Genomic DNA, 27,685 nt, shown 5'->3' with positions numbered 1-27,685 from the left:
CTTTTGTTCCAATGACTTGTTGGTTTGGGACATGCAAAAAGGAATGAAGCTGATTGACTACCATCTGAATCTCCGCAGCAATTTCTTGGGAATAAAATATCTTATTCTGTACTATTAGTGTGTAGAAAAGCTTAGTAACACCCTTACACTGACAGCAGGAGACACAGCTTGTATTATATATTATAGCTTTTAATATTTTATCCAATGCTCTTGTGTAACTGGAACTTTTACATTTGTGGTTTGTGACTTTGGAGTTACAAATTATATGGCTTAAGCTTGCTGTAGGTTGCCAAGAAGTGTTTGTAGCTTTTGTTGTATAGAGCTGAGGTTCTGCTAAACATTTATTATGTATTTATGGAGGTAATTTGCTGCACCGATTGAGGTGATGTGTCCCAGTTGTACCTTTGTGTTGGTCTCCCTCAGCAACTCCACAGAGGAACCAGCTTCTCTCACAGTGGTGACAGGTTAGCAAATTTGCAGTTGCAGCTTAAACAGTTTCATTGTAGGGTCCGCAGTGATTCAGAGGGGGTTTTACAGTATTTGTTTGATAAAAGTGGCATTCAAAGCTGGGACAGGTTTGGGAATCCCTGTTTTCTGCCTCAGTGTTAATTGATCTTTTACCTTTGATGTAGCCATCATAAGCATTTCTTTTTTGTTATCTAAGTACTGCTCACTGCACAGGCAGATGGTAACGTTCATTTCTTTTGCCAAAGAGCTTACAGTCTAATAGATAATGCAGCCAACAAGTGGGAGGGAAAAAAAGGGGAGAGAACATTATTTACTGAGTATCATTTATCAGGATCTCAGTAGAGCTAGAACAGAAGCATCACCTAAGAGCCAAGGGGGGAAGGACATCAGCAGCTTGAGGGTACACAGAGAAATGTGCCAGCTGAGGGCAGAACTCGGGCCTTCAAAGCTTTCAAATTAAATCCTCAGATCTTCAAAGAAAATCAAAGGAAAAATAATCATTTGTTTAAGCTTGAGGATACTCAGCCTTTTCAATAGAAAATCAAATATAACCAGCCTCCCTTGGGAATAAGCTGGACTGCTGAGTTTCTGACCTCTTGTGGTCAGTTATGACACTGTGGTATTTTTTTTCGGAGAGTAGAGCTTGTTATGTGAAATTTGAAATTCTGGCCTAGATTCAAGAGGAGATAATATAGGCTTTTATTTACCTACCTGTGCCTTATGGCACCTTGTGAAATACTGATACTGCTCCTCAGGCTGTCTTAAAGTTCAGGTGAAGGGAGATCAAACTGTAGAAAGGACTGTACCTCACCACTGATTTCAAGTACAAAGTAAACTTATTTGGAGATTTATAAGCATACAAGTTAAACTGAAGGTCTGGCTAGGTATTTTTTGATTTTGCTTTTTTTGGATTACATTATAGTTGAGATGATCTGTAACTAAAACAATGATTAAGCAAAATTCACTACTTATTTTGATGAATATCATCTTGTTTTCTAGAGCGAGATGCTTTCTTCTTGCACACTGGAACACCTTCCCACTTTGCATCTGTTATTCTTAACACTAGTACTGTTGACATAAAGAAGAATGTAAAAATAATCATAAGACTAAAAAGAACCCCTCAGTTTTCAGACATGAAATAATTCAAAATTCATGTTTTAAAATCTTTAAGTATTTGGTTAAAGTAATAAAGGGTATCCATGAAAAACAATTTTTAATGCAAAATTGTTCTGATCAATTCTGAGTCTTCAGGACAAAAAGAAAAGTTGTGAAGTAGGTGCTTCATGTTTGTTACCTTCTGACACCATTACCCACCAAAGATACGGTGTCATTCCCCAAAATCCATCTTCCCATACGGCTCCTCTTCCAAGGCCTGTGAGGCTCTGCAGAGAGAACAGCGAGGAGCGGTGTAGTAGAGCTGTGTGATATCCACTCAGCACACAGATACGCTTCAACTATTCAGTGTAGAGATCTGTTCAGCTGAAATGATGGAGACAAAGTGGATCAGGAAACAAGACCTGCAGGGTTTTTTTCCATTTAGGTGAGTATTTTCTCAGGAGGTGATACCCTGTCCCTGCACTGCTCATAGGACTTGTTTCCTGTGCAGAACAGCCCTGGTGTTTGTCTGTTCACAGAGGTGGATGATGTGGTACATCTTGTGTTGAACTCCGGAGTGAGGCTCCAGAGCAGGCATTTGGTTGGAACAGCAGAGGCAAACACTGTACCTAGTCTTAAATTAAAGCTTGATTAACTTGTTAACAGGATTATATACGGAGGACTGCACTCAGTGAACCAGTGATGTCCTTTTCAATCCTGTGTCCCCAAATCATGGAGCATGTGTCACCAGTAATTGCCGAGTGTTTACAGAGGGCACAAAAATACTTGTAAGAATAAACTTATGATGGCACAGAGATTACATAATGACAATGTCCATGTCAGGGGCTGTAAAGACCTGTGTCACTCATGACTCTGCTGCTTCAGAGTCAGATGTCATAACAGCACTTAGAGAGGCTCTGGGAGAGAAGAAACAGGAATTGCCAAGAGCATTGTGCCTGAAGAATTCCCAGTTTGTGTCTTTACATAGTTTGACAAGGCCCAGACTCCCTTTTTGGGGGGGTTTCCCCAGTGAGTTGCCTTTTTCTCCCTTGTGTAGTATCAAAAGCGAGAACCCGACCTCCCGCAGACATTCGCCACATTCACAAGGCGTTTCATTACAAGGCTAGGAAGATATGATGAGAGGAGCAAACGGGGAAATTCTGGCTATGTTGCAGCTGCTTTCTGGTGGTGGAGCTGACCTGATGTGGCAGCAAAGCTGCTGAAAGGTTCCCAAGAGGAAGGCTGTGGCTTGAGGAACATGGCAGTGGGTGGATGTCAGATTGATATCTTCAGCCTGCAGGAGACATGCCGATGGCACGGCATGCACAGAAGAATACATTACTCACTTCTATACCTGATCTGTTCTCCAATAGCACCATGGTGTGTGTAGGGTCACTGCAGTTGGGAACACTTGAAAGCCTCTTGTGGAGCATCTGTGACTTACAGCAGATGTCATTTTCCAGATGCAGGTAAACCTCCAGGATACGGGTGTATGAGCCACAAACTCGGTGCTTGTCTGTCCCAGTAGACTGCTTGATGGAAAAGCTTGGTTCAGACAGTGATGTTTAGTTAGTTTTGATACCTGGGAAAGGAAGTGAAGTCGTTTAGGAACCAAAGGTAAAGTCTTCCACCAAGGCTTGGGCCTTATTGAGTGGATATGTTTATTTTAGAGTGCTACAGAAGTGGCAGAGGCTTTCAGGACTGGCATACTGTATGGCCTCATACTTTCAAAGCAATATGCATACACTAAAACTGTTCAAAAAACCCCCTTGATTCACAGCTCCTCCTCCAGTTGAAATTTGAGTTTCAGGAGCAAGTTTAGGAGAAGCAAATCAGAATACCTGTATTTCAAATCAGGTAACGCTTTACTGGTACTGCTTACAGATATCTGGATAACTATTAGCTGAGTGGAGGAGAAATCTGACCGTCAAAGTCTGTTTTCAGCAGAGGTATGTAGAGCTACCTGCATTAAGCATTCACTTATGGTCGTGTTCACAGTGGATCTACGTGATGTTCCTGTGGGTTATGAATGTTGACTGAGTACTGTGAGATGAGAACGGCTTTATGTTTCTGAGGAAGAAACTTCTTTAGTACTTTCTTGGTAAAAAAGACCAAACCAACTACAACAAAACCCATAAAAACCACAAAACCAACTAACTTGGGAACATGGGAGTATATCAAAGTACATTCTGAGTAAATTTTCTCTATTTTAGGTAGGTATTAAGGAACAAGGAGAAAATAAGTTACAGATTTTCAAAATTTGCATTATTCAACTTATGGCTTGCTCCGTTTTGTCAGCACATATTGTGGAGGGAGACAGCAAATGAAAATCATAGAGCAGTGACATTAGACAGGTTCTGTCCTCTGAAGCACAGGGGCAGCCTGAGACAGCATACAGCAGGTGTCATTGACTTGCTAATGTTTTGGTTTGAACCCCTATCAACACACAGTGTAGTAATTAAATTCACAGTGGGGACTTCTAATATTTTTACTAGTTTTTTGGTTCATTGTTTATCTTGTGTAACTGCATGTCAGCTCACAGTTACCATGTAGACTCCTGTTGTATTCCCTTCTACCCTCATCATCCAAACCCTCTTCCCAGCATAACTTTATTTCCACGTAATCTTCCTGTCCTGCTTTTGTCTGCAGAACTCTTGAGTCATATTTCTTCTAAAGACTTCTGCTTCCATGTGCTGTCCCAACTCTAAGCCATCTTTGCCAACAAGCCTTTGCCCTTCTTCCCATCTGTAGCTATTGCTGCTGCAGAGACAAGACAGCGTATTAGACTTGAGACGTTGTGTTCCTCTCAGGGAAGCTCTTTTTCATATTCCTTGTTTCATAGCTTTTCTTGACCATTCCAAAGATATACAACGCAACTCTTCACACACAACACAGGAAACAGCCACCTACTTGCTTCTGTTCTGTGTTTGGCTTTGGTTCATGAGGAGCCCCAGTGATAATGCAGAGGTCTGTGCATTCAAGTCCTTTGATAAAACAATTTATTTCCATTCTGCTCTTCAAAGTCTCAGTGTGGTAATTCCAGTTACTAAATCATTTGGGTGTTACAGAGTTCAGAACTCATCCACAGCCTGAACTGTATTTAAACATGCAGTTCTGAGGAGGTCCCACTACAGACAACCCCAACTCTGAAAGTCACAACTAACACCCAAGACAAAAAGAAAGGTGTTTTATTTCGCCATGTTCGATACATTTTTAAAGCAAACACAAAATGTCATCTCTATTTTTAGCTGAAAAGCATCAGCACTGTAAAGCTCATACCTCGTGAAACACCAGGTACATCTTCATTAGCAGACTAAACTAGGCAATGGAGATCTGGAGAAGTTTGTTGTATGGTGACTGACAGGCAGAATTTTTCACTTAAGCCTATACCTGTGCGCTTCCCTGAGCTGAATGCATCTGACAGATAGATAGAATAAACAAAAACTCTGAGCTAGTTTATTTTCCAACATTTACTTACTCCTGTAAAATGAGTTGCTTAAGCTTATTTTGAACTACTCTTAGTCAAATGCTGACCCTGCCTGCATGAAATATTTTTTCTATCAGCTACTTGAGCACTTTGAAGCTAATTTTGGGCACTAATTTATGCGTTTCTATGCAGGATGATATATATCTTTTGGAGAAACATTTGTTAATGTTGACAATAGAAACTGCAAGATACATTGGAGGTGGAGTTGTTTGGAGTGTTTGCCATCCTTTCTAGGGAAAATAATTTATGTACTTCTCCAGGCTAACAACTTCATTAATGACCTTCATTTAGGAACCACATAGCACAAGCAGGAGTAAAACAGAGAAGAGAATTCCCAAAGTGCAAAATCCTGATCCATTGGCCCGGGCAGCAAATTGCCTTAGCAGAACGGGGTTCGCAGAGGTCTAGAGCAGCCTTACTCTTGGCAGTAGAAGAGTAAACAAACCCATTAGTCAGTACGGTTGGTCATTTCAAAGGTGAGAAGACTGAATATTAACATGACTTTTCTTTTTTTATCTGCTTCTTGAGGGTGTCTGAATAAATTCTGTTAAATTATTGACATTTCTTCTGTCTTCCATCCTCAGTTCTTACATTTCATCTAACAATCTTGCCACCGTCAAATTTGTGTCCGTTGATCTAACACTCCCTTTTCTTCCCCCCACTTCCCTTTTAATTGCTACTGAATGCCAACATCTTTAGAGCAATTTGCAGCCTGGTACCTGCGTATTGCTTCTTTATTAGTATATTTGATAACTATTTTTCTTGTGCTTTGACAGAATGTACAGTCCTGGACAGTTTTAGAAGTGGCCTGTGTGCTTCAGCCTCACCTCTGTTTTATCAGCTGCCTCCTGGCTGGGACTGGTCAAGCAATGCAAAAGGCAGCAGGTTGCTCAGGTTGAGAGAGGTGCTGGAGAACTCTGAATCGCAAGCTCGAGAAAACAAGTGATACCCCACGGGAACAAAGGCTGTTTGTAATCACTTGTTTCCTTTTTTCTAAGTGAGAAATGAAGGACAGCCTAAGGGACAGAGGTCCTGGCAGCTCTATTCCTGTGATGTGAAGACCTCACCTCAAACCCAGCAGCTTATTTTACACAGGCTAAAGACCCATCCGTACTTAGGACTTGGTCACTGCTGAGCTGAGACTGCACTGCTCCAATGAAACAAGTTGCTGAAGACAGGACTCCTGGATGAGGGAGGAAGAAATACAGGGCTGGATACATTTTTTTAAACTCCTGCTTCATTCTGCAGCTTGAAATCCTCTATCTTTCCTTTATAGCTGAATGAGGAATGAAGCTGAACCAAGAGAACTGTTTACAAATATAAAACGAAGGGTGTGGAAGCAAAGCTTATCTGACTCTGAAACACACCATGTAGGTAAAATGCATCCACATGTGTGACCAAATGACATTAACTTGAACTAAATATAGCTCTTCAGGAGCCTGCCTGCTGCACTAGTGATGCTGAATGAACAAAGGAGAAGACTGTAATATCTCCCAGGGTTATCTAAACTTCTCTATCTAATTTTGGCCTCGCTGGGCTTCTGGAGGCTGCTGTTAGCAGAAGGCAGCAGCGCAGGCCTGGGTGGAGCAGTTCCCCTCTTGCAGGTCAGCCAGGGAAACTTGCAACTGTGCACGTCGCCTCCGAACGCAGGGGCTGCCGTGCTAGGAGAGAAGGGAAGCTTCAGCCTGTGTCCTCTGCTTTAGTATCTTTTAGATCCTTTCTGGGTATCTGCACTTGAGAAGATTGGTTTTGTCCTTCCATCTTTCTTTGAGGCCTGAATCCCAAACCAATCCTTGCTTATCAGCTGAGCAACATGAGGCACAAACAGAGCACCCCAAAGATGTTTTCGTAGCTCAGTGTGACTCAGTGCATTGCTGAAGTCTCTACTATGTCAGAGCCTCAAGCTAACCCATGGAAAACAAACTATCTTAGAAGTAGGTTCATTTCAGAAGCTGATAGTCTGGGAACATTCCGGAGTTGGTTCAGTTTGCCTCTGGGAAGGCTTGAGTACCAGTAGCTAGGGAACAATTCAATGACAGCAACAGCTTGTTTCTCCAAGATTTAACTCTGTATTGGTGGTGCTTGCAGGGATAAGGAAATAGCTTCTCCTGATCACTTTGAATGTTTCATGAACACATAAATAGCTGATGTAAAAGGAATTTAACTGTGTTATTCAGAAACAATTCATTCTTCCTGAGTCTAAATAGCAAGCAAAAAGGCAACAAAGCCACTCTGCAGTTAAAAATGCTGCAAGTAGTGATGTCTGTGTTTGCACAGAGATACTACATGTGATTGTACTGGTCAAGAACAAACATCTATACATCATAATTTTGTTCCACAAGTTGACAGTGGCAAATCAAAGTTATCTTTTAAAATTAAACTGTTAACATTAGGCTTCTGATTTATTCTCCCCTATTCACATTCTTCAGCCTCAGATAAATGATACCTCTCATGAATCAGACCTCTTTCTCTCCAGGATTCAAAGTACCGTGCCTGCTTAGGCCAGTGATACAGAGGAACAAAACCAAGATAAATACACTGATAATCTGTAGTATATGAAGGCTGGGACCTTTTGAGAAGGCATTTAAGACTTCAATCTAGTAATTGTATAAGCAGGTGAAATAACCACTGTTGCTTGCTGTTTCAAAGAAGGGATTTGATCTGTTACCTGGCACTGCATCTTCTAATGGGGACCTTGAGCATATTCAGTGGAGAAGAGGACCTTTTTGATTCTTATTATGTTTTACCTGATATGGTAACATTTATTCAATTTTGAACTATATGGTAGGGTCAGAACCCCTTTGAACTTACAAAGGACAGTCACTGCTCTGAAGTGCTGATAAACAGAGGCATATGTGGACAGAAGGGGACACAAAATTAACTTTGCATCTAAATTATACTAGTCAAGTCAATCCTTTTAAGTATTCTGGGATCATAGGTAGAAATCGATACCCCAAATTCAAGTTTTTCTCCCTGCTATAATGCCATTCTTTCTTCGTGGACATAGGCAGGAAGAGAACAGTACCTGTTTGCAGTATATAATAACTGCTTTGGCATCTTGCTGAAGCTGAAGTAAAAATGATCCAAAGAAAGAACTGGTAGGATGTTAAATCTGCCAGCTGACTGAAAATGTACATCTCTTTAAGTGGGGAAGTAATTCAGATCATTAAGGGGTGTAATAGTGAAAAACCTCAAGATAAAACAGCTTTTCTCAGAAACACATTTATCTTGAAATAGGGAAGCTACAGTATTGCATGAATTATATTGTTCACGAAGACCTCGTTGAACTTGTGCCTGGAAACATTTGAGAGTTACGTGAGTGACTGTTTTGATTTCTCCAGAGGATGAAGTAGCTCCCTAGTTGGTCACCTTTGTACAGGAGCTGGCCTGATTAACAGGCAGCACAATGGGAGCGGCTGGAAACGCTGCTCCACTTCTTGCATACCAGTGGAACTTCTTTGTCAGTGGCAGCATTTGCATCTCAATGAGGAAGTCAGACACATGTAAGTGCCACAGTGCTTCCAGACTACAAAGACAGAATTAATCACTGAAAAAACAGCAATGCCCACCCAATTGTATGGCCACATCTGGAATACTCACCTGTAAGAGATATGCTCTCTTGTCACTTGAAGTGTAGTCCATTGATCCTCAAGATACAACTCAATTCCTATACAAGAGACCTTGCCTTCCTACTCAAGCAACAAAATTTTAGGCTCGCCTTCTTAATTTTGTCAGTTGTTAAATGACAGGAGGCCAATGTCAGACAGAAAATCTTCAATATCTCAAAGCTTTCATGGAACTGATTTGTTCAGAGCCACAGAGTTTAAGCACAGGCAATCATTCTCCACTTTCACCAAAAGGCATTGATACAGCCTGAGGTATTTTGGTGACAGAAGCGATTGCTTCATATTTTCATCCTGGCTTTGTTGAAAGAAAGTAATTATTCCAATACCAGTTACAAACTGTAGAGAAAGACAAACCAACAAAACTCTGTACTGAAGGATACAGTGGCCGATCTTATTTTTCCATTTTTGTTAGCTAATGAATATAGTTTGAATTCTCAGAACCAAATTGGAATGTTCCATGGGCTACCAAGGTACAAAACCACTGTGTTGTGGACTGATTTGTACTCATTTGTAAACACATTTCTGCTCTTTACCAAAAGAGATCACGATCAGTGTTTTCAGATTCTACTTAGCAAAGTTCACATAAATTCTTGTTTATCCTAAATCTTTGGAGTGAGATGATATCAAGTCTTGGGAGGGCACAGCGTGAAACAGTGACAAACATGATGTTCCCATTTGGGAATGGGCCGCAACATGGCAAGAAGGCAAAACTTTCCCAGTCAGGCAACTTAAAGAAAAGATCCAGATTATTTTAAATAAGTAAATACCGATAGGTGATCAAGTTATCAAACAGGGACCATTTAAACCGTACATAGCAGAGCATTTCTGAGTTCAGTGTCTGACACGTTAAGGTCTGCAGAAGCACTGATGTCGTTTGGTGTGTTCATTCCTGTGCTTTAACCAGGGGAAATCACCTGGCTGGAAGGTGCCAGGAGAGGGTCAGCACCAGAGCGCTGGTGCCGCACGTGCTACGCTGCCTTTGCGCATCCTGAAATCCTCTGCCTTCTCCCTTAGGTACAGATAATGTGCAACATAATTGCGTGCTTAGAGATGAAAGGCTAACCAGTGATTTATTTAACAGTCTAGGTAGTACAATGAATTCAACTGGGTTTTTTACCTCTAAGAACTTGGCTGAGATGCAACTCCACATCATGCTAATAGAAACGTTATTCTAAGGTGATCATGGCAGCTTTTCTAAGTAGATTAAGGATAAACTTGACAAGCATTCTCTAGTTTGTGCTCAAGAAAGCTAAGTGACAAAGGCAGGAATATTTCCACCTGGATGGAGTAAAGTATTTTTGAACTCCGATGGGGTGGGAGGAGGTGAAGGGAAGGGAATTCTGTCCAGGGTTTGCAGCACTGACCTGAGCACTCGGTTGGTTCTCCAAATTTGAAAGTGGCAGAAAATAGGGATCCAATACAAAGTGTTGCACGTTGACCTGGTTCTTGACATTTAAGTTCAGTTGAGAGGGGAGAATGACATGACACAGCAATTTATAGGTTAATATCAAGATCTCTGTTTACTGACTTGAATACTTGGGTGGACTTGTTTTAAAATTATTTTTCTAAATATTTTTGAAAAAAATGTATTTTTGTCACTTATCACGGACTTATGAAGAGAAGAGCTAAATACTTTTTATTTAGTGGGACTGAAGGGTTAAAATTTGATCTTTCTGTGCTGCATCTCTTTTGGAATCCTAATAATGGGTGAGTGAAAATGAGGCTGAAGACTTGAGGAAGGTTATCTGAGGGAGCTTAAAGGAGACAAGGTGTAAGGTAGCTCTGGAATTGATGGTGGTAAACATAGCCTAAATCCTCAGATTATTTTCATAGACAGTATTTAGAACTTGATGTGGGGAAAAATTAGTAGCAGATAACAAAGTGAAGGGAGAGTGATTAAAAATTGACTTGACATTTTAATATGAAACGTAGTTCATTTCTTTAAGCAGTTTGCATGAAGCTGCATGATGGTAACTGTTAGTGCCCTTAACACTAATTCCATGTTCTCCAACAGTTTTAAAGACTCTGTTTTTTTCTAATGGCTTGTGGTACTTCAGATAAGATTTATCTTTGAAGAGCATCAGATGTGGGGTCTGCTCTGGCAGCAGCAATACTAACTTACTAACATAGCACCTGCCATCTGGATGCTGCAGGTGCATGCAACATGAGTTTTGGATGGAAATCACAGCGTTGAGTTCAACGCCAAAGTAAAAAATGTGCTCAATCAGTGGGCAGGCATGTCGGAAGGAACACAGGCTTCAAACTATAGCGTTCAGAGACCTAAACCCAGAGGAAATCAGATAGCATCAGCTCACATGTATTCAATAGGCCTTTGTGTAATTAACTGTGCCAGAAAGGAACAGAAAAAACTGATTGTTTGCAGAAGTAATTTAACACATCTTGGACTGTTGGCTTCTGCCAGAGATTAAAAGCAAGTTCTGCATCTTCAGTGAGGAGTCCCTCCAGCAGATAGCTTTAACACTCCCAGTCAGGCCTGGATGAGGCCACAATGCACATTGACCTCTCTGGACAGTTTATTTCCAGCCGCCGAGGCCCATTATAGCTCGACATTCCAGATGGCCCGTACGTATCTCAGTCAACTTCAGCTCCTCTGCTTTGCTCAAAGGCTATTTCAAGTCATTCCATCTTTGAGGAAAATTTTCCACTGGAGTTTCAGAGATTCAACCCAATGAACTTCCACTAGAACCTGTTCCGTGAGTGGATTCTCAAGGATTTTAAAATCTCATGACTTTTCACAAGGACACAAAATACTAAGAGATATCATACATACTGCCAATGCAGGTCTTATCTAAGCTGGATGATGATGACGGGAGAAAATGCCAGAATAATAGCTCAAAGAAAGCAACAGCTGTTCTATAAAGAGAGGCACTGATTATTAGCCATATTCTTTGAGCCATTTTAATTTAATTACATTTCATTTTGCTGTTTTTTTTTTTTTTCCAAAACCCTAGAACTCAATTAACAGGCTTTGTCAAGACATGGACTTCAAAGTGCTGGACACAGCGGTTTAGAAACTTATACAAGAAGCCCATTGTAAACCATAGAACACTGTAGTTTCCTCCTGAACTTTAACTCAGCCAGTTTAGCAGGTGTTAGGCTGTCGTTTTCGTTACTTTGACTATGCTTATATGAAACTGTATTAGTTAGCTGAAGTTACGAGTGCATCCAGAACATGAAAATAATATGTTCTACATCAGTTTTCTGCAGTAGAAGGCAATTTTGGAAACAGACCAACAAAACCAAACTCAACAAACTGAAGTCCCCTGGGTAGCACAACATTTCATGCACCCACAGGCTCGTAATGTAGAAGAAAGGCAAAGCAAGGCCCCCATCCTGGGGAAAAACTGGGTTATTGGCTTCTCCTCCTCTTATAGGCATCTTCTTGGAGCACGTTTGTGAAGGGAGACAGCAGGACTTTCTCACTGATTCAGCAAAACATGGCAGAGAAAGTATTTCTAAAGCTATGATTTCATTCCTACTTGTTTTCACAAAAGAAATGGTTATAGTAGAGAACTTCTGAAAGACACAAAGCTCCTTCAGCAATTGAGTCTTGGGTGCCAGGTAAAGCTGCTGTACCAGGTGGGTGGAATTTGTTGGCATGAAGACTCAGGATCAGAAAGGACAGGGCTCCAGCCTGGGCTGCTTCCTATCAGGCTCAAGTTCTTACTTCTACCTTTCTCTCTTTTTTATTTTACATTTTATTTTTACTTTTTCTATCTAGAAATAGGTACCTTGAATAGATCAGTACGAGTCAGGGAAGTAGAGTGGATAAGCTCTTAGACTTCTTGTTTTTCTCAGATTTCCCAAGTTTTTTTCTTTGCTTATTTAAAACGTTTCTGTCTGTCAAGAAGGGCTATCTCTTATCTGTCAGCTCGCTCTTTTGGACTGCTAGACACTAATCTCACATCTAGATCTCACCCACTCGTGAAGAGAGAGAAAATTATCACTTTGAGTCACTTGACTGAGCAGTGACCTAGTGGGACTGGAATACGACTTTAAAAGGGTGCTGAAGTACCGGTAGTTAAGAAGACTACATGGGGTGATGCAAACCACGTTAAAATAAATTAAATTATACATGCAAATCTAGGCCCAGCATTTAGACAATGGTCATGCAGGGGAGTATGGGCTATTCCAGTGTGTGTGATTTTTTGGCCCCTCTGAACTGTCTGCCAGCTCAAAAGAGCAAAGCCAGTCCTGGATCTAAACATCCGTGCACCCAAGCTCCGTTTGTCTTCAAGGGATGCAGAAATACTTTCACTTTGCTAATTCCACCATTAGATGTCCCTGAGCGCTCATGGTTACTGCAGTGGTCCTGCTTGTGCGGGCAGCACTGCGGCACATCAGAGAATCACAGAATCAATTGGGTTGGAGGAGACCCTCAGGATCATCCAGTCCAACCATAACCTAACCCTAGCACTAAACTATGTCCCTAAGAACCTTGCTTATTAAACACCCCTAGGGATGGTAACTCATCTACTGCCCTGGGCAGCCCGTTCCACTGCTTCGCAGCACTTTCTGGGAAGAAATTTTTCCTAATATCCAATCTGAACCTTAAGAGGGTGACTGATGTCCTTCCCTGCTTCGGAGGAGCTCAGGAAAGCAGCAAACTCATCCCAAGTGTTACCCAAATATTATCCTAGGGGTATAGCATTTGGTCCTCTGGTTAATGAATGCTTTCCTGATGTTGCTGTGTACTCCATGGAGAAGGCAGTGCTCACCACGCTGCAGTGAAAGCACCTTCACTCAGGACCAAGCCCTGTGTGATCAATTCTGAGGCTGGTTTAGGTGCTGATATTATTTCTTCGCTTTTTAAATCTGCAAAATGAAACCATTGATTGTTGCTTTTGGCCTCTAGACAGAAGAATTACTGACACTGTGTTGGCTCTGGAATTATTGCTGCAACAGTGACTATCTAAGTTAGCCATAGATAGGCACACTGGGGCCTGACATCACCTGTTGTCAAAAGATAGTTTTAAAGCCTCTCCCCTCCCTGCATGTTTTTCAGATAAAGGCGCCTTCCTTGTCCTAGGTCGTGGTTTCCATTTTCCTAATCTGCTTTCTGGGAAGAAAGTTTTCCTAATATCCAATCTGAACCTTAAGAGGGTGATTGATGTCCTTCCCTGCTCGGGGGGAGCTCAGGAAAGCAGCGAACTCATCCCAAGGGTTACCAAGATACTATCCTAGGGGTATAGCACTTGGTCCTCTGGTTATTAAATTCTTCATTGCTTAATAGCCATACATGTTTGTTTACTTAATGAGCTGAATGTAAGGGCTAAGTGTGATTATTGTTAAAATAATACCCAGCCATCTTTTGCCTATTAGTGTGAGTGTGCTTGGATTCAATTTACTGCATATAGTGGTTGCCCTGGGTGCAGGGAGAAGCAGAACTTGCTTATCGGAGAGGAGAGGAGAGGAGAGGAGAGGAGAGGAGAGGAGAGGAGAGGAGAGGAGAGGAGAGGAGAGGAGAGGAGAGGAGAGGAGAGGAGAGGAGAGGAGAGGAGAGGAGAAAAACCCCCCATGTAATCCCATGAACATCGACCTCTCACTTTTGAGATTGTGGCTTGTCAGAATTACTTAAGCCCTAATGGAGTCATGTCAGGGAAATACAGTTGCTCCAGTGGCAGATTTTGGAGTATGGCTTCACGTCCCTGAATTGCATTAATTGTCTTCTCACTGAGACAAAACTGGTTTAACTGCTTGTATTTATGCTATGAATCTGCCTGCATTTGTTTCTGTAGTGATCTATTAGCTGTGTGTCTGTGTTAATGACAAGACCTTGGTTACAGGTCAGCATCATTTCAATATTGACGTCAGTTATTTTCTAGAGGGCTCACAGAGTGAGTGACAATTTGGACAGATTTTTATTCTATGAGTGAGCACAGAGGACAAATTCAAATTCAGTTTTTTAAATCAAAGAAAATGGGAGGAAATACCTATTAAAAAGAGTTAACACAAATGCACATTCTGAGTGAACATTGCCCATATGGTAATGTTGCTGTTTGCCTTTGTAATCAGGACTATTTTTATATAACCCACTTCATTTTTTTTCCTCCCTTTGGTCTTTCAAATATTGATCTCACTGTTTAAATTTGTATGCATGAGACCTTGTTTATGGCTACATACATAGTAATGTAGAATAAAGGGTAGAAAGATTTGCTGTGCAGAAGATAAGAGATTTGCTATTACTCATCTGTTAAAATAACATGCTGAAGGAGTCCTAAAGAAGGCAAATTAATTTTATTCCACATGCCTTTGTGCCATTCACCTTAGGGAAAATAAAACAGAATGTTCTTTTGATCATAAAAATAGTAGAGGAGTAGGATTACTGTGGTAGAACTCAAACTTACGCCACTTTAATTTGAACCTGTTCTTTTCCTTTTTTGTCTAATATTTCTAGTTTACAGTCCAAGTAAACTCTAAATATTTGGGATTGTTTACCAGTGAAGTCATCACCAGAATGGCAACCTCATGGAATTAGTTCCTAATGAGATGATTAGTCCTGTGTTTATTTTGTGGGCTCTGAATAGCTGGCATAAACTTAGACATTGTTATTCTGCTGTCAAGATTGTGTCTGAAACTCATTTTCTTTTCCAAGACTTTAATATAGCAGAGCTCCCAGAAAGGAACAGGACTAGTTGTGTTGTAGAAATCTTCATTACGCCCTGGGGAGAAATGAGCTTGACCAAGTTGCCAGCCAACTGCTTGCTTTATACTAATTAGACAAATAAAAGACAACACAATAATCAGCAAGAGAAGCAGGTTTCTCCTTTTATTTGATGTGTTTTCATAGAGCCTTGTTCAAATGTGCTGATTTTACCTAGGAGAATCCCTTCCTTCACCTGTGAGGTGAGATCTTCTATGGATGAACAGGGTTATGCAAGAATCGTGGATGACGATGATAAAGTGGAGCACAGCAATGCTTGAAAAAATCTCACCATGACACTGTTCGTCAGTTTAGATGAGAAAGTGATGAAAGATTCTGGCTCCATGTAAAATCACAAGGGAAATTTTGCAAAAGCAATGGATGATTATGCAAGTAGCAATTTTCAGTGCTCTTTCTCTTCAATACATTTGTCTTGTCTATATATATATTTTTTTTTAAATGCAGTTGATCAGAATGCTATTTAGGCCTGATCTGAAGGACTGTGTGCACTCAGCGCTCTGTTACATGACACAGGGACGTTAGAAGCTGGGCGGAACACAGAAGTGCCATCCCGTATGAGACCTTGGGGGTTTATTGCCAGTGAAGCGTCTCTGACAGATCAGAACTAGATACCTCAGAAAACCATGCAAGAAATCCTTTGAACCACAAAATTGTAGTTGTTTTATCAAATCAACCACCAGCTGTCTGCAATTATGTTCTAGAGAGTGAATCTGTAGTTATCTTTTACTTTTATCCTTGCTGATACAATATTCCTGATTCCTAAGAAAGTTTAGCCCTCAATATTATTGAGAGTTTCTGTATGAAGCTCTTACCTTTTCTCAAAGCTCTATTTACTTTGTGCTGCTCTATTGAATTGTAGAAGAGCAAGTCAATATTGATACTGGTTCTTTTACATACTTCCTACCCTGTTCCCATCTCATACACCTCCTTAAACCTTGATAGAATGTGCTGGTAAAGAACCATCCTTCAGAATTCCCTGTGCTCATTTTTGGAGCAGGCTGTTTCAAGTATTCCAGTTCCTATCAGCACCAGTATGTGCTGGGTCATAGCAGATGTGTGGTACCATCCTTACACCCACACTGAGCTTTAACCAGGATTGATTTGGTCTTGCACGTATTAATTTGTTTTGCAGAGCATTTCCTTAGTCCCATGTCTTTGAAGGAGGTCTCACTGACAGCTCAGGATAAGCAGACTTTTGCTTAACCAAAAATTCCCTTGATTATTTTATTCTGTTTTGAAGTGTGAGAGCTCTTTGAACTTGTTCTCAGCAGAGCCGAGTTATTGGAGAATCAAATTCACATCAACAAAAAGCCACAAGTGATTTGTGTTGCAGTTTTTCCAGGACCTGTTCCACTTACCTGTGCCTTGGGTATACAAAGGGAAGTCCTCAGTACAGTGTGATGACTGATTATCAAGTCATTTATTGAAGATGGGATTACATCTCTTTCCAGATGTGGGTTAATGTTCATACCGGTGTAACGCCACATCCTCCAGTGAGGTTAATATTGGTGTAAAATGAGCACCTTGTTTTCTAAGACACGCTGTTTCTACCATTCGCTGATTGGTTCTGTATAATTTTGTGTTATTGTTTCCTTTAAGAATGATCTTGGGGATAATTATTACCTTTTAGCACAGTGTTTCCTAGTACCTTTTTTTTAAGGCATTTAGTTTAATTGTTGTGAGACTAATAGGCAGGAAAAGGAGATACAATAGGAGATAACACATTCATATTTATACAGTCTTGAGACAAGCTTGAGTGAGTTATCTAATTAACCACAGGAAGACTGTATGGCTGTGGAATAAATTAGCAGAAAAACCCAAAACCTGGTTGATTAGAATGCCTGAAACCAGGTAATATATTGCTGGTCTTGCTAAAACTGTTCACATTGGACAAATGGTCGAGAGAACCTGAAACGAAGCTCCGATTCCTTTTTGCTTGTGTGAGCAAGTTGAGTTACACTGTGATTTACAGTGTTCTAAGAGGAAATCGGGTCTACACTTTTTGCAAACTTAAGACAGTCTGTTAACTATTTCAGGTCAGTAGATTTGTTCTATTTAATGGTATTTTAAGACACTTTTAGAAACAGGAAAAAAAAATAAAACAGAGTATTGCTCTTTAATGGAGGCAGCATGAGAATTTTTGGAGACCGAATTACCATACTGTGTGTGCCATCTTAACAGACGAGTATCTGAAGAACACCCACATTCCCATTAGTGCTACAAAGATTTGCTGAATGACGTTTCTTGAGCCCTTTCTCCAAATGCTATGTACAAGACATTATAGATATGGCAATTTCCTTGGAGGGCTCTTGTCCCCTGGAAAAGAATTGAGACTTGAAACCCATCAAGAAGATGATTTGTAGTGCCGTTCCTGAGCATCAGTACATTGCAGTTGTATCCCACACTATTGTGGTAGTTACTGCATCAAGAAAGATGCCCAAATTAATGCTCAGCCTCTCGGAAGAGCTAACAAAACGGCTACTATAGTCAGATCTCAAGATACTGCCTTCTTTGCTGGCCTTTGGATGCAGAAAACCACTTTTACCAGACAAATTCCCCCTAAGGAAGCCCCAGTTTCTAGGAGAGGGGTGCAAGTACTGGAAGAGCAGCCTACCTGTATTTCAAGAACACATCTGAGCTTGTACAACAGAGTATTCCTGATTTGGAATCAAGCTCTAGAAATGCCACGGAGTGGATGATGTTAAAATGGCTTTGTGAAGCTGAGTCTTGTACCACGTAGATCAGATTTTCTCATCACAGTGTTACTTCTTCCATTTGTGTGCTTGATTTCAACAGAAGAAAGAAGTGAGTCTCAGAAACATACTGAAGTAGGATACATATCATCACGGATGCTTACCATCATACCCTGTGCTGCTGCTTCTACCATCAAAAAGGTGGTCTCCAGTGTTAAGAACTGTTAGCGAAGGAGACAGCATGCTTAAGAAATTGCGTATATCTGTGCGGTAACAGGGAACATGGAAAATTGTGCTTTCGGTGTTGCAGATCCGAGGGACTGGGAATGTATCTGGATTATTAAATGCTTTACAGACACTTTCCAGCTCCTGTATGGAGTGGAGCGCTCAGTTGCTTCTGAGAAAGTTCTTTTTTCACGATGGGTATGTACAGGTGAGGGACTCTTTGTTCTCTTTTCACAATGAATGCTTCTGAAATCACTTGGTACGTGAGAACATGGGGTGCCATCTCATACCCAGCTGTTGCTACATTTAGTATCCAGCGATTTTGTAGTAGCAGAGATGTCAGAGAAAGGCGCAAAAAGTTGCAGAGAGGTTGAAAATGTAATAAGCAACTTGTGGAAAGTTTCTCTCATGTATTCTAACTTCGATTTCCAAGGGCTTTCCATTTCTCCTTTAATATTGTATTTCTTTGACCCCTTCTAAATGTGGATGTTCTAATTATCCACGCAAATGTTCGATTCTCTTTTGCTTTTTACCGAATTCCTGCAGGTCACCAGCTCTGGGTTGTAATTTCATGAGTCACTGCTGAACGTGCACAAATGCTGGTAGTTAGGGCAGTCTGACCCTTTGCTTCCAGCACAGCAGCGTTCCATTCACTCTTTTAAGAGATTACTTCAAAGAAACCATTTCTCATGGATAGCCCGTGCAGTTTTGTCATTATTTGAAATTATAGATGTATTTACCTTTCAAAAATGGTTTGGGGAGGCAGTGGATTTACTCCATAGCAAAGGTTTGCTCAGAAGCAGCAGCAACAAGCGATGGATCTGTGTCTCTTCTTGCCCTTTTCCTTTCCCCAGAGCTCCTGTAGAGCTGCAGGTGGAGCTCGTGCAGTCACAACGTACACAAGACCTGTGAAAAGGAGGGCTCAGCTGGAAATTACTCTTCAAATGTGATCAGACTGTTCTGTTCAGGTGAATAGTAAAAGTACTAATCTGTATTAGCATTAATTATATCAGTAGTGATGAGACAGTAAGAAGCTTATAACGTTATCTATATCATATAGGGCTATACATAGAGGATGTAAACCTTGCTGAATGACGAGTTACACCCTTTCATAATTCACAGCTCCAACTAGAAGCTTCTCAATTTCAGAGCATTTAAAACAATGATGAAGAGATGCTCTCGGTTATTTAGGGACACAGAGTTTCTTTGGACAGGTTTGGATCCTGTGCCCTAGTCAAAGGACTGTCTGACCTCAGACTGTTTAATTTCTCTTTCTTTTGTTTATGAAAACCAATTCCCAAAGGCAAAGCTTTTTTTTTGTATTATTTTGCTGAGTAGTTCTAGAAGACGCATCACCAAGCTGATATACCAGAAGTATCTGGATATATTTAGTATATTGCTATAAGGTTTCAATCAAATGGATTAACTTGAGAGCAGCAATTGAAACTGTTTCTAACCTTTGATCTCATAGGTATTAGAAATCTGTGGAATGAAGGTGACAGTGAATCAGGTATTGCCCTTCAAGAGTAGTTTCAATTGAGTCTTTGAAAACAATGTATTTTTCCAGTGCTTTTCAGACTGAAGCACTCTCCTCTACGAAATTCCTTATAGAAGAAAAAAGTAATTTGCCCTGCAAAATGCAGCCTCTTCCTAGAGTGCAACGTGGTTTGAATTACTATATGGCAGTTGTTTGAGGAGGGGAGGTGAAGAAAACGGTTCTAACTAGAAATGCGGGAGGAGGGAAGGCAAAATAAGTTCTTTGAAGTGACTTGAGTACTCCATGTTTATTTGTAGATCTACAAGGCCAGGAGGGACCGTTAGGTCAGCCAGCCTGACTTGGTGGGCTACAGAGCATAGAATACGCAGGTGCGGTGATTGGCCATGGGCAGTTAATTGGACAAGCTGTGCTTCAGACAAGAGATGGCCAGGAGCCAAGATGAGTTATGATATTTAGGTAAAGAATGTGCAAAGCAACAGCCCAAGGCAGATCCTGTCACTGTCGTTCCTCTTAGTCCCAGTCAATGACCATGAAGTTTGCTGAGAACACACTGCTGTTCTCCACAGTCGCTGTGAGTCTTGGAAAAAGCAAATGCCGCCTGGGTATTGATGACTTGGTGGGGCTTTTTAATCCACTCCCCCTTGTGATGGGAATGTAGCTGGGAGTGCTGTGTGAAATTTAATGGAGAGCTCATTTTATTGCACATTTTATGAGCTTATGACCTTAGCAAGTATGTAGGAGCCATTTACTGTCAGAAAGAGATAAAATTATCAGACTTAGTATTTCCAAAAAGTGCTTTTTTTGGTCCCCTTTGCTACCTTTTTATAGCTCATAAAGAATGATTCGTTTTTCTTCCTTTGTTTCTGCTGTAGTTTATGAACCTACCAACTAATAAAATTTCAGGCAAATCTAATTCCATTGAAAAGTTCAATTCAATTTTTTTTTAATAAGAATTTTATTTTAACACCCTTGTTTTAACATAGCTGCTAGCAACATGAGCAGTTTTAGGCTTTGCTGGAGAACACATTTCATTTCTCATTCAAAAGCTGTGCTGGATTTGAATAATTTGCAAGGGCAGGAGTTGCTACTAAAATGACACACTGCTGTTGCCTGCACAAACGCCTCTGGGCCCCTCACAAAGCATTGCCAGCTCTAAGATTGCAAGCAAGCACAGTGTGCTTTTGAGTCTCTCTACTGTGCAAGCAAAGAAAAGTAGCAGAATTCCCTCACACCTATTCTTGCTCAGTGTTTTACCTCTATATTCGCCACATTTTTAGCGGTACACATATCCTATTTTACCTGTGTATTCACCACATTTTTAGCAGTGCAGCTACTGTATTTAACCTGTATATTTGCCACATTTTTATTGGTGCACGTACCGTATTTTACCTCTATATTCACCACACACCAGCCTCCTGAGTTTATGAGCAAAAGGTAAGCACAAAGACCCTTATAAAAACCAGGAACCCCCCTGCACCAAGTCATCTCGACAGCTGCTGCCATTTTGGGGGTATTGAGAAAGGAGAATGCACAGCGAGCTTCATGCTGGCCATTCTTGGAGTGATCTGCTGGCTTCACAAGTCATAGTTTTGTCTGAATTGACAGGCAATGCAAAAGCGACTTACAGCCTTCCCTTGCCCCATTCGAACCAGGATCCTGAGCTGGTGAGTGCTTTTTGTCAAGGTTTTTCAGAGAATACTTAGCCCAACATTTTATCAAAATATTTTTGGTTTGACATTTATGTGCTGTGGGTGGTATCCTAAGACACCTGGCAGATCAGAAATGGCGACATAATTAACTTAACAACATTAACTTTAAAAATACTGCACATTTTCACTCCATTTCCTCCTGTTGCCAAATGTTTGATAGTTTTAAGATACATTGCACTTTTAGAATATATATTGTCCCATCTATAGACTAATGAGGGTTTTATTTACCCTAGTACAGTTTCTTCTGTGCATCCCTCTTGGCTTTCTAAAGCAGTCTGACTGGCTAGCCAAGCAGATGGCTTAATGCTTTGGTAGTGAAATTTGAATTTTGAATACATTTTTTTGTTGTTATTGTTGATTTGTAACCGAATTTGCGTTGCCTTGGTGGAAAAATCAACATATCCCATGTGCTGATGTCACCAGTGATTTCTACAGCATCAGTGTGAGAAGTTCAGAGGGTGATTTCTTCTTAGACACTGGGGAGTTGAGAAGTGCAGATTCTGTTATGGAAAGGATATGGAAAAGGTTAATCTTTTTGGATTAACCTCTACTTTAGGAATAAAGCACGGTCAAATGGTGCTTTATCTAGCATTAGGGGAAAAAAGAGTTCCTTATACCCTCCACCCTCAATAAAATCAAATACCCCCAAACTTACAGGCTGTCGCCCAGAATCCTGCCTGGTTCTTGTGTTCACTCTCATGCCTAAGCTGAGTCTGAGCTGCCAGTGATGGTTGTGTTCCCTGTCACCGTTCATCGGCCACTGTTCCTTTCAGACATACACCCCGACCTGGTGTCACACGTTGCGTTGACAGCACCCTATGCACAACAAATAGGAAGTGGAAGGTCCTTGTTTCTCTTTTTGCATCCTGATCACCCTTTTCTACCTCATAAATCACCAAAACATTTCCCAATCACTTCTGTATTGACGTCTGGCCCAATGTCAGCGTGTTCCCGCACTTGGATGTGCCGCGCTCTGATTCCCTTGGCAGTTGTGCCGGATGCACAGACATCGATTTGTGGGATGTCTTGCAGGGAGTCTGAGATGGACCTTAACATTGACTGGGTTGTGTCCTGGAGGAGTTTGCAGCATCTTAATGCAGAATCAATGATAATGACACGCTGCTTCTCAGCTGTTCCTGCCAATACTTCACACCCTGGCTCAGGGAATTAAGAGCTGTCAGTGAACCACTGAACCTGTGGTCCTTGTTCCGTGCAGTCCCACAATTTGGGGCTGAGGTTGGACTTTCCAGGCTGCATTGTCTTCTGTGCTGTCTTGAGATCTTGAACAGTATTTAACACCCTTTAAATAAATCTCCCTGAAAGCTTTGGATCAGCTCCTTGTTTGTGTTCTGTGTCGCTCACGTGTTCTCGGGGGAAGGTCTGAAAGTACATTCTTACTTTTGATATGTCACAGGTTACTGAAAGCTCCTTGAATTAAAGCCCTAAACTTGTACAGTGCAGGACATATTTCTGAGCCATGTTACCTGTATTTGTACAGCTGTGGTCAAACTTCCAGCATGTTGTTTTAATTGTGTGAGAACTACAAATAATTATTTGTAGCAGGGTAAATTTCTTCTTTGGCTTTTGCAGGTTGTAGATAAGAGATGAATTTTGTCATGTCTACTTGTGGATATTTGTGATATTCCGTATCTCCTTTTTCTTAAGGCAGTGACAACGAGAACAATGATATTGTGTTTCCTTTTATTCCTCAAGTGTATAGGCTGTTTGTTTTAAATAATAAATTGAGAATCAACTGTGACAAATATCCCTATAGGTGCAGCAGCTTATGTATATGCACTAAAATAAAACAAGCTGCTATAGGAAATCTGAATAAAAGCCCTTGCAGTGCTGTGCTGGTAAATGTGCTTCTCCTTCCCTTCTCATATTTCTGTCTGATTTTCCATTTGACCAGTGAAGTAGCAGCAGCAGATTCAGGCCATGGAAGGTGTTTAGGCCTAGTTCAATCAAACCACCTGTTGAAACGATGGCTATTTCTCAAAGTACCTATTCAGCAAACCCTGTTCATGCTATCAGGAAATTCTTGGAGGTGAACAAATGTACACTGAGAACCTGACCAAGTGCCAGATTTCCCCACATTTCTCTAGTCTCACATTAGCAGGGTTTGTGCGTCAGATCTCTACACATCACAGGTAGGCAAAGGAATGAAATCCAGTGCAAAATCTGTAGCTCTCTGCGTGTAGGAACTAGAAGGATGTATTCACTGGAGAATAAATTCATAATGTCTTGCAGAGAAGGTCAGTTTTGTTTCCTAGTTATATAAGCATGCAACAATCTGTGCCTAAAAGAACAGAAGTTAAATGGGATGAATGTTCTGTGCTACTTCATTATCAGAACAAGTATTACTAGTAAAATGCCTAAAACTAGAGTGACACGTAGTTCTTCACTATAATTAATCCAAAATAATTGTAATCAGGATATTATGGTGATGGTTCAGTGAAGTTTTGAAATATTCTTTTACATTGCAGTTGGCTTTTGGGTTCATTGTTGCCGTGGCCTTGTTGCGAAGAAGATCGGTGGGCACTAAGTGTTTATAAATGACCAAAATTTGTTCAAATACTAAAAAGCAAGATAATAGATCTGAGGAAAATCTATTTTTAGGGAGGAACTTCCAGAATGGTGGCATGTCCTGGATCCATAACATTATATAGAGAGCTGAATGGACTTCTTTAGTTCCGACTGTAAATGCAGCTAATAATTGTCAACATCTGTGGCAGAAGGTGTGGGGAAGAAGACGAACACCAGATCACAGGGTTCTTTAATGCCTTCGAATCTTTCTGTCAACACTCAAATGAGTCTAACAGAAAGGGAATTGTATTTCAACCTTTCTCATAGTTTACATCTCTGTTAGTCTAATTTCTCAGCTGTTTCAAATGAAGTGGTCCAAGCTGTTGTGGGGCAGAGTTTTGAGTCTGTCTCGTCGGAAAGCAGATAGTTCAACTGAAGTGTATACAAAGGGACTGTCTTTCCCTTCAGATGTGCATTGAAGTGGTTGAGATGAAACCCTACACATATTTAAAAAGAAAAAGTCAATTATTCAGTTCTCTTTATGGATTTTCAAGCCTAAAGACTTCTCAAAAAAATTCAGCATGTATTTGTTTGCCTTCTGCAAGTCTTTTTTAAAGGACTTTTCCTCCTGCAGACATCAGCTAACACAACTAAAGAAAACCTATCCCATCCCCAGACTCATTCATCTAAAAAACTTCAAAAGGCCTAGCAATTCAATAAATCTATAAGCAAAAACTTTTCCAGTAAAGAACTATGATCTTTTTTGTGTCTTGTGAAGATGAGTGCCTCATCTGTACAAGTCATCTACTCTAAATGGATCAAGCTTGATGTTTTACTGATTTTCATAGTTTCTACACATTTTCTCAGCTCCATAAGACACATGAACCAGTGAAGACGGATTGAAATGATTTGGCAAATGTATACACATTTTTATCTGTGTGGCAAATAAAACTATGAAGTGTCATTATTATGTTTTCAGTCTTTCTGTGAGCAAATTGTGTTCACTGGTAAATGTAAATATTGAAGCTGCGTTAAAATTTAATTGACTATCTTTGCAATCCCTTTCATCCCACATTAAAATAGAGTCCTACCAATCATTCTTCACAGGCGTATGTGACAAACTTATTTGAGTTGTCTGGGTAATGTTTTTATTTCAGTTTCATACTGGAAATATTTCACGTGGCGCTTCATGTCTCTTTTTGGGACTTAGGTTTTAAAATAAAAGTATAATACCACAGAGTTCTTCCTTTTATGGGAGTTTATCTGGAATATATCTTGCGCTCATTTCCTCATAAGTATTTAACCATCCTGGAAAAAGAACATTTTCCTTTATGGCTTTGTCATCGCATGCCAAAAATTCTAGTTTGGAGCTTTTACTTTCTCTATATGAGGGTTGGTTCTGCCAACCTAATTCCAATTCTCTTGCAATATCATTTTCATCATTTCATTCTGGTGCTCCGGCAGGGGGATTGCACTGGATGATCTCTCAGGGTCCCTTCCAATCCCTAACATTCTGTGATTCTGTGACTTCATAATGACATCTTGAGGATGGTGAAAAGAATAAACCAGCTGCAAAAATGCTTGAGACTTTATCAGAAGCCTGTTGCGGCCTCAGAAAAAAAGCTGAGGACCAGGCTTTGTCCTGCTTGTCCTGCAGTGGAACAGCAGCACTGCTCAAGTGGGATTTCACCTTCTGTTTCTTCAACTTGAGGCTCTTTTAGACTAAAAGGGTTTTTGGTGGTTCGTTGCTTTTGTGATAGCCCTCGGGCATTTTACCTTCCTTGCACATCAGAAGTGACAGTGGTTGAAAGCTTGGTTTGTACCTGCTCCAAAGGCCACCTGTGCCATGGATGGACTGTCCTTGCCCTAGGACTTCCCTAACTTCCGAAACTTTTCTGTTCCTGATTTTTTTTGTGTGTGTATGTGAATACAGATTACGTATTGAACATAGTTTACTTGCTTGAAATACCAACACAGATCAGGAGAGAATCTTTTAGCTATTAGTAATAGCCAAAAATATGCTTGATCCCTCCAGAGCAACAGCTAAGAACCTAACCCAAGCCAAATGGAGTAACTGGGGATGGCGAGATGACATCTGAAGTGTGGGAATGTAAACACCAGGAAATACACTCCCATGAAATGCAGCCTATACAGTATTTCTTCCCAGATTTCAGACTCCCCTTGAAGAGTCTTCACAAACAAAGGGAGAGTCTTGAAACTGCCTTGGGATTTACACTGCCCTTTGCTGGACATTTTTCACATATTTTGACATAACTTCCACTGTGCTTACAAAACGGTTTGCGGCCTTTATCTGCCTATAAAGCACATCACGTCTTCTCCCAATACAGTCATTCAGTTTGCATTTCCCAAACCCCCAAATACATGGCAGGGAATCAGAGTAATGAAATAACTTGTCTGCTTTGGTTTGATATCTTTAGTCTTCCTCCAGTTGTGATGTTTGCCATGTACTTTGGAGGAAGTGGTCACCTCCCCAGAACCTGTAACAACACTAGCAAGAAGGTTTGGGCTCTGATTTACACACTGGGCTCAGCTTGCATTTCCCACGTTCATGCCGGCAGTTTCAAAGACAAAAATAAGTGCAGAGGTAGTTTTGTGTTCACTTTTTGGAGGTGGAGATCTACTCAGTGGTGAGGATCAGACACTTGCCATCAGGGACGTTGTCTTCTGTTGAATTTATGAAATACAGACAGGCAGAGATGTTTAAGATTCTTTGTTAAGTGTTATGCTACACAACAGGGATACTATTTAATTAGGGATGGACCCTATTATCCCCAGTCAGAGCTTTATAAATCTCACGTAAACCTTTCTTTGTAGTTTCACCTTAGTAGTGGCATGATTTGGTGGTATAGTTCAGGTTTAGAGAGAACAACATTCTACAGAACAGATCACGACTTAGTTATTCATTATCAAGAGAAGAATATTTATGTTATACATTGGAAAACATAAAAATTAGTCATTACCTGTATCATCTTCCCCCATGCATCTTGTTGCACTCAGTCTGAATTGGCACAGGCCTGAGAAAACGATCAGGTGTTTAAATGTCATTTAAAAAAATGAACAACAAAATCCTATGGAAACTTGATACGGTCTGTGACAAACTGCAACTTGTAGTGATGCACCAGCGAGTACCCCTTTTAGTAGGGATTTCACTGACCATCCCCAGGTTTGTGGAGATGGGCATGGCAGGACTCGGACTGAAAATGGAACAGGGTCTCTAGAGAAAATGTCAAGACACTTCTGGGCTTCTTTTCTGATGTATGACAGACTAAACATTCTCGTCTTGTTGTATTGATATTTAATACCCTATACCATTCTGGTTTTGTACAATGTCGCTCTGTTGCGCTCTACATTCACCTACATGCACAAGCCTACTACAGAATTTTCCGTAGAGATCCCCACAACTAAACTGCTTTTGTCACCACTTGCTCATATTTGCACGAATGTGGGTTTTGTTTTGTTTATTTGTTTCTGTAGTTTAGTTGCTGGTCTCTTACTTACCCACAGTCCAACATGAGCATTGCTCTGGTACTGCTTATGTGTGCTCTGTTCTCAACCACTCTTTATGAATCTATGACCATATTTTCCCCAACATTGCACACTTTTAAGATGCAACTGGACAGGGTGCTGGGCCATCTTGTCTAGGCCAGGCTTT

General features: G+C 40.7%; 1 long non-coding RNA gene across 1 annotated transcript in view; it reads left to right on the top strand.

Annotated features, from left to right (window-relative positions):
- The window catches only part of LOC139828836 (uncharacterized), a 172,335-nt gene that overhangs the window by 62,260 nt on the left and 82,390 nt on the right, over positions 1–27,685 (top strand). The gene's annotated exons all lie outside the window — the stretch shown is intronic.

The sequence above is a fragment of the Patagioenas fasciata genome, chromosome 11 (assembly GCF_037038585.1).
Source record: "Patagioenas fasciata isolate bPatFas1 chromosome 11, bPatFas1.hap1, whole genome shotgun sequence".
NCBI lineage: Eukaryota > Metazoa > Chordata > Aves > Columbiformes > Columbidae > Patagioenas > Patagioenas fasciata.
This window is presented reverse-complemented; position numbering and strand designations above follow the sequence as displayed.